Below are 7,926 nucleotides of genomic sequence, written 5' to 3'. Positions count from 1 at the left end.
TTTTCCCTAGTGCCTCTTCAATAACACCACCACTAGGGAACATGGGCCTTCTGATTCCAGTTCCACTGATCATGATATAACTGAGATCCTACTACATGGCCTTGCCCACGCAACCTATGGTCCTGTTTTTAAGTGGAAAATCTAATTACTCTATATCCCAGCTGCATTTCCTAGTACCATTGCTGCTCATTCACGGCTCTGAAGATGCTGTTGGGTGTCTGAGGGGAAATAGGCTCCAAAAATGCAGAATGGGGGAGTAGGCCATTTGGCCAATACTTGAAAAAGCATGGATGGGGAAGGAAGGATGCTGATGGGTCCAGATCCTCAAAAGTATTTAGGTTCTTAACTCCTACTGATTTTGAGAATCTGGCCCTTGCTCTCAAATTGGTAGCTGTGGAGGGGGGATGTTGTAGAATACCAGGTTCCTTAAAAACAACAGAAAGAAAGAATGGGGACTATTGTGGAAGGCTTATCTTGGTTTATACCAAACCTGGGTGCAATGTCAGTCTTGCGTTTGTACAACATTTGAAAAAGATCCCTCTGGTGTAAATATTAAACATTGAGTTCAAATATTAACATTGTAAAGTTAGACTTCTTATTATCAATCAGATAAAAGTAAAACAGGGAGCAGTTTTATTTGTCTCAAGTCTGAGCAGGTCCTGTAGCAGTCTGTGGTTCACTGTGGTTTGCATTTTTTATCCAGTGTAGCACTATTTTTACTGAAGAATGCCTGGTGAAGATTTATAAGAATATTTATGGCACCAGCACATACAGTGAGATGTTCTATATAAATATAAACTGCGAGAAAAGCTCCCATAAAAAGACTAAGGGTAGAATTCAGAAACTGCAAGGAAATATTGGATTTATAAATTGAATAAACAAACTGACCTGAATTTTTCTCTTACTACTACAGTACAGTAAATCAGATTCACCATACACTGCAAGCGTCCCCATAATGCACTACATTCTGAAAGTGCTATCTTTAATTGATAAGGACAAGAAGTGTAGTTTTGTATTGCTTGCTGGTGAGTAGTCAATAGACATGGAACAGTAATGGCATCACTTTCAGAGGAAGCAGAGTGTCCTGCAAGCTGATTACTGAAGATTATTGGGAAGGAACTCGTGCAAGTGGGGAATTCCAGGCAGCATACCATAGTTCAAGTACCCAGGCAGCTGTTTATTTCTATCTAGTTGTAGGATGGTAAACTCTATTTTGACCTACAGCTGAGGGCAGGACACTGGATGAAAGCAAAATGTCTTTAAATGTAAGGAAACCATATTAGTGAAAGGAAAATATTGAAGACCTGAGGAGGGGCGGAGTTATTTGACTTTTTTCCCCCAGAACACCAGACATTTCTATTTTGTGCTACCTAAATCAACAAACAGCCAAACTCCCTTCATCTTCCTTCAAGCCATGGGGGAGATGCAGAGCTCCAGAGGACATTTGAGTCCCACCAGGATGGAGTCAATCCTACACAAATCCAGAGAGACATCTAAGCCCCAGGAACCTCAAAGGGAAACTGAGACCCAGTGGAATGGAGCCAAGCTCAAGGAGCCCATCAGAACCTGTTTTGAAAGAGCTCTAGATCTGTATGCATGTAATATAGTAATACCAAAGAAATTCCCAGGACTCCATTTTATATTCTTAACCTCTATTTTGTGTCCATGGCTGTCCGCTTGAATAAGCAGGAATCACTTCACCAACTGAAAGCTGCAGATTACTTACTATTGTACAATGTAGGTTATATGCCCAGAGCTGAGAGATTCCTGAGCTGAGCATGGCCAGTAGAATGTAGAGTAAAATGAGGTACGGTCATGAAGTATCACTGGGCTGAGCATGCCCAGTAGTAAAAATTACATAAAATGAGGTACGACCATGAAGTAAATGGCCTGGGGCATGAGCAGTAAGGTCAGATGGGGTAATCATTTCTCTGAGGCAAAAATAACACAAGTGAGCATGTGCAGAATGAGATATTGTCTGACAATGAGCATGTGCAGTACAAAAAGTAAAAGGGAAACAGAAAGGTCAAACAAGCCTCAGCCTGAACTGGCTTGGGTCAGTGCAGTGCTGCTTTAACTGGTTATCAAAAATGAGGTAATGTTTGATAGTGAGCATGCTCTGTATGAAAATAGGTGAAAGGTTAGCTAAGTAGGTCAAGCAAGCATGCTCAGTAGAAGCTAATGACCAGTGAAACCATATGCAAGGCAGTTGATTGAGAGATGGGAAGACTGCCTGAGAGGATAGAAGAAGAGTACATCTTTTGAAGAGACCTGACCAAACAGCAACAAACAGCGACAATGCAGCAGAATAAATTAATAGTGTAAGGCTGCTAGTTAATCTAACTATAATATAGTATAATGTACTAGTATGTGTATGCTTGAGAGGTGTCCCCACTCAGCAACCTTCTGTCCCTATGAGTCCCTGTACCCCCTGGCCCCATGCATCTCTGTGCCCCCACTCAGCCACCCTCTGACAGGCGCTGTGAAGAAGGAAGGCTGTTCCTCTTCCCTAGCTGGCCAGGAGCTGCTGCTGTGTTCTATCACCACAGTGCCCTCTGGTGGGCAAAAGGCAGAACTGAAGCAACATTTTGGTAGAAGGTTTTTCGATGCAAAAAATAAATATGCACAGCTTATTAATTATGCACACATGCAGTAGTGCAGAATTTTCCCAGGAGTAACAGTCTTGGGCCATAACAGCCTGCTTCTCCTGCTTGTTTGTGAAGGTGTATCGACCAGCTGTCAGTGTTATTCAATGGAATGCACCTGCACAGCAGATGGGATTTTAAGGTTTCTGCACTGTTTATAGGGTGTTTTGAATGCTATGTAGTTTGGCAATTTTTTTTTTTACCCCAGCAACAGCAAAATAAATTGAAATTAACAAACTGATTCACAAATGGAATGGCTGGTACCCAAGCAAAAGTGATGTCCCAGGCTCCAAGAAGAGGAGAAATCAAGTCCTAGGTTGCTTCCTCTTTCTACTCCTTTTCCTGGATGGGATCAGGCATCTGATTGTTTCTTCCCCCTGCAGTCCCACAAGGGTCAACTTGTGAATTTCAGAGTTTACTTGGGATGTGGAGCATTCAGGGGCAGGGCCCCAAGCAGCTGCTTGTTTTGCTCATGCTGAATGCTGGTTCTGTGAAAAGAGGGGAAGTCAAAGGAACAATCACACTTGCTGTTATCTATTCACAACCCAAAGAGACAGTAAACAGGCTGTTTTGGAGGTGGCAATGAAATACTGCCCACACCTATAGTATACTGGGGAAGGAAAATACTCTGAGAATATGGCAACCTGTTCATAGTATCACTACTGATTCTGAAGCTTTCATACACACAGCTACAGAGCCATAAAATCCAGACAGCCCATGAACATGCAGTAGAGGTCACTTGAGAATGCATGTGCTAGCTTCTTGGCAATAAGCATACACAGGACTAATGGCCAGATGCTTGCTGCTGAGGCTCATTAATCCTGGTAAGGCCTTGCTTTTACCCAGTACTTCAAGAGTATATCCTTGAAGAGCTTCAATAATCTATTTCCTTTTCTGGGTGTTAAACTCAGATTCTTCCTCTGTTAGGGGCATAATTCTTCCTAATCCTCCAAAGAAAAAGAAAATCAATCATAACTTTGGTTACTCCTTTCTTTCAATATCAGAAAAATATAATGTGATTGCTCTGTGGAATCTCAACTCCATGGTCTGAATTCTCAAAATATCCATTTGCCACATCAGATGGCATTACCGTTTCTAGTTTTCATTTGTAAGGTTTAATGACCTGAATCAAAATCCCCCCCCTTTTTTTTAGATTCATGAAATGAACCATATCTTCCCACTTACATTATGCCATACAAAGCCATCTGTTTGCTCAAATATATCCCAGGCTTGTTACTTGTGGATAACTCTTAGCAAGGACTAAAGGAAACAGAACAGAGAAAATTGAATAAAATGTCGATGAAGAATGTTCTTGGATTTGTGAGCTTTGAAACCTACAGTACTCTCAGCCAGTTTAACACCCTAAATCTGATAGCATATTTTCAGGTTAAAGAAATACTGGACTTTTTCAAATCTGCTGCTATTGCTAGGCAGGCAGTAAAGTATGAAGTATTGTTGTTAGCTCCTTCCCACACACTTCTTGGGTTCCACATAAATGAACTAGGTCATGAATTCAGATAAGACGAGTGTTCATTTCTGAGTTAAAACTTTGGTTTGCCTCAATTTCTGGAGATACTCAAGAGTAAGTTATATAAAATACCAGTGGAAATTATGTAGGCAACAATCCTACAGGTGCAAGGGTTAGCATCAGATCATTTTGTTAGAGAACTTTCATCACAATATCTTAGATAGTATGTGTGGATCTAAATATAGCTAATGTAATCCTGACTTTTCCTATGACTTACACCAGTTTTATGTCAGTATGTGTCTCTCCCCTTAAGGGAAGTTACTCCTGCTTTACGCTACTGAAACAAGAGAATTGGGCTCTGTAAAATTAGGCCCCTATTTGTGATCTGCTATTAATACGTCTGCAGAGCAAAGGGATTCACACAGAAATTTCTCTAAAATTGAGATAGGGAAAAGGAGCTTGAAGTTAGTGCTTTCAAGGATTTATTGAATATACTAAAGTCTTTCGGATCTTAAGGAAGAAGTAGTGAAGAAGGGAGTGGTAAGTATCCTCAGCTATACATGTCTCCAAACATGAAGTTAACTTATATGACAATTGTACAACTTAGTAATGTGCACTGACTAAAATCCTTGGTTGAGTCCAATCCCTTCCTAATAGAGCTGGTCAAAAATTTTCATCCTAAATATTTTTTTCAACAAAAAATGAGTTTTCAACCAAACTAAAAGTTTCGGTGAAAATATTTCATTTTTTTAACCTAGTCTCTGCCCCCTCCATTCTTCTCTCTCACACACACACACACTTACACTTTTTCTGGAAAAGGGAGTTAAAAAGTACAACAGTACAAGAAGTTGTTGTGTCCCTGATCAAAAGTTTTTGCAATTTTACAAATATTTTTTGTTTTGAGATTTTTTCATCAGAACATCCAAAGTTTTCCTTTTGGGAGATGGGGATAAAGGGGGATTTTTTTTGTGACACACGCTGACCATTTTTTGACCAGCTCTACTGACTGCTTACTTCCACATGCCATTTCTACCTTAGTTCTCATTCTTGCTCCTTTTGCCATGGTTTAGATATAAACATTACTCCATCTAATGGTGGTAATAAGAAGAAAGGTACAAACCCTAACAAGCAAGGAAAGACAGAGTTCTAGGATGCTTCCTTAAGTGTACTCTCATCCTCATGCAGCACATTTCCGTTGACTGTTACTGACTCCACAGCATCACAAGGAATTTCTTTTGGCCGCCAGTGGATTAGGGAACACTTTACACAACGCGTCTCCCTCCCACACAGAACACTACAAAACATTCATCACAAACTCAGCAAAAGTTTAGGGTTGACGTATGAGACAGATCAAGTGTGTCATGTATTTGTGGAGGAAATATGAGGTCATAATTAATGGTTTTGTGTTTTGGTTTCTACCCTTAACTGTAGTGAATATTTTTGCAAGATTATAATTTATTATGATTGCTGTCTCAGTACTAAACTGACAAAAGTTCTCTTTGAATTCATATTTGTTTAATTTATTGTAACAAACTTCCATCCTATTCTGTCAAAGGCTTTTCCTCCAGACTGATGGCTGTATAATCTTAGTGTTTTTATGGTTAATCAAGTTAATTAGATCAATAGCAGCCTGATTTTATGGTAGGACATAGGAAAGTCTATTTTTTATTAGCCTTGTTTGCTTTTTGGATAATCTCATACTTGGGAGAAAGATTTCAGCTTTTTTCTAAGATTTTAGCCAATATCTTACTGTCTGCTGCACTGATAAGTGAAAAAGGGTAATAACTATTGCAGCTCTGAGCATTTTTTCTAAGGCTTAAGTAACATGGTAATAAATAGCTTTCTCAAAGTATCAGGAAATATCTTGGCTTGGAAGGATTCATCATACATTCTGTGCTGTATTGGGCAAAGCATATATCCCTGAGGGCTGTACCAAATCCAGTTGACAAGGCATCAAGATTTGCTGTTCTTCACTAATGATAAATGTTACTGATTCCAGGACCTCAGTCGCCTGCATATTGCTTTCCAAAGGGCTTTCATTTTTATAGAAGTGTTTCAAAGGCCTGATGGCCTTTTCATCACAAATCCGTATAAAATGCTCTGAATTCTGTCTTCCTGATATTCAGCATCCTGTTGTGTGTGTTTATATCCATTACTTAATTATTACATTTGATATCTGCTTATTTAAATCCCATGAAGGACTTTCCATTTTTTTACCATAACTCCATTTCTGGTACCTCTACTTTAGCCTAAGAAGCCTAAAATTCTTGAGCTTCTTGGACCCTAATCAAAACCAGCCTATGATGAATTGCTGTGACGATTACCTCCTATTTCCAAGACCTGACTGCTCTTCATTACCTGAAGGTTTACATTTGTGCTACAGTAGAATCCTGCTAAATACATACCCTTGTCTCTCGAATACATTCATTCATTTAGCAGGTTGCTGTCTCAAAAGAGGATTGCTTATAGTGTTCTGTACCTGAAACAGTTTTGCTTTGATGTACATCAAATATATTCAGTAACATATCCAGTTATCAAACTGGTATTTATTTTATGGTGCTTTAGGATTCTTTTCTCAGGGTCAGTACTCCATTGATATTCCTTTAGGGTGAAATTCACTGCTGTGCTGAGGGTTCACACAAGACCCTATGCAAAACTTCAGACCCACAGTAAAAATTTAACTGGGGTTTAAGTGGTGCACAGGGATGAATTTCACCAGGAAAACACAGTTCTTTACAGTGGGTTGGATTCTTTAGTAGTCCTTGTGAATTCCCTTAGTGTTGTATCTTGTCGTAGGCTAAAATTAGTGCACAAAGTGGAACAGCATCAATTATTCTCTTGAATAATTTTGTGGCATCTGACTTCTCTAAATCTCGCAAAAAAATTGCACTTGTGTAAGGTCCTCCTTTAATCAGAGCCGGCGCCAGGCACCAGCGGAGGAAGCACGTGCCTGGGGCAGCACACTAAGGGGCGGCACTCTGTCCATTCTTGGTGCAGCAGTCCGGGCAGCTTTTTTTATTTGGTTTGGGGTGGCAAAAATTATAGAGCCAGCCCCGACTTTAATCTCCACTTTCCTAATTAATATAACCTAGTTTTCCTACAGTTATAATGTATGGGACTTGATTTCCTTGGGCCTCTTCTGTGCCTTTTCAAATTATCTGAATTGTTTGTTTCTTATGATTTTATATTGCCCCTTTAATATGTACACTTCAGTCCAAAAATTGTACAGTGCCACAATGACCTATTTTGATTTGGACTCTTTGTACAATCTAGTGTCCCTTTTGCTTTTCTGACTGCTGCTAGATATTGCACTGATGTTTCTAAGTTTCATCCATTATCACTGGGGTTTAGGATGCTGAAATTAGTACCTTTGCGAATGTAATGGTACATTCTGGGGCTTAAAGCCTATCCTGAACTTTAAAGTGACTGATCAGCAGGAAACAGTCATTGGGCCCCAGAGATGGCTGTTCATACACAGTGTCTTGAGTAGCTTAGGGTAGTTGGCTTCCATGTCTGCTCTGAAGACACCTGACAGTGGGGGTGGGGTGAGGTAGGGAGGAGTACCCAATCACCCTTGAAAAGGAGAATATGATGCTGGAAAGGGAGTTGCAGCCTGCAGGACCTGTCACTACAGGTAAGAAGTAGACATGTGGCTCTAAGACAAAACTCAAAAAGAGTTTGGGTTTGAATCAGTTCAAGGGAGGGCTGAATACCAAGAGATGCAGAGTTATGCTTATTCCTTAATCAGACTAAATATTTAACTGTATTACTGTTCTTTATCTTGATTGTTTTTAAGCTTCATTATAAGTGTGT

Source organism: Chelonoidis abingdonii, chromosome 6 (assembly GCF_003597395.2).
Source record: "Chelonoidis abingdonii isolate Lonesome George chromosome 6, CheloAbing_2.0, whole genome shotgun sequence".
In the NCBI taxonomy this organism is placed as follows: Eukaryota; Metazoa; Chordata; order Testudines; family Testudinidae; genus Chelonoidis; species Chelonoidis abingdonii.
This window is presented reverse-complemented; position numbering follows the sequence as displayed.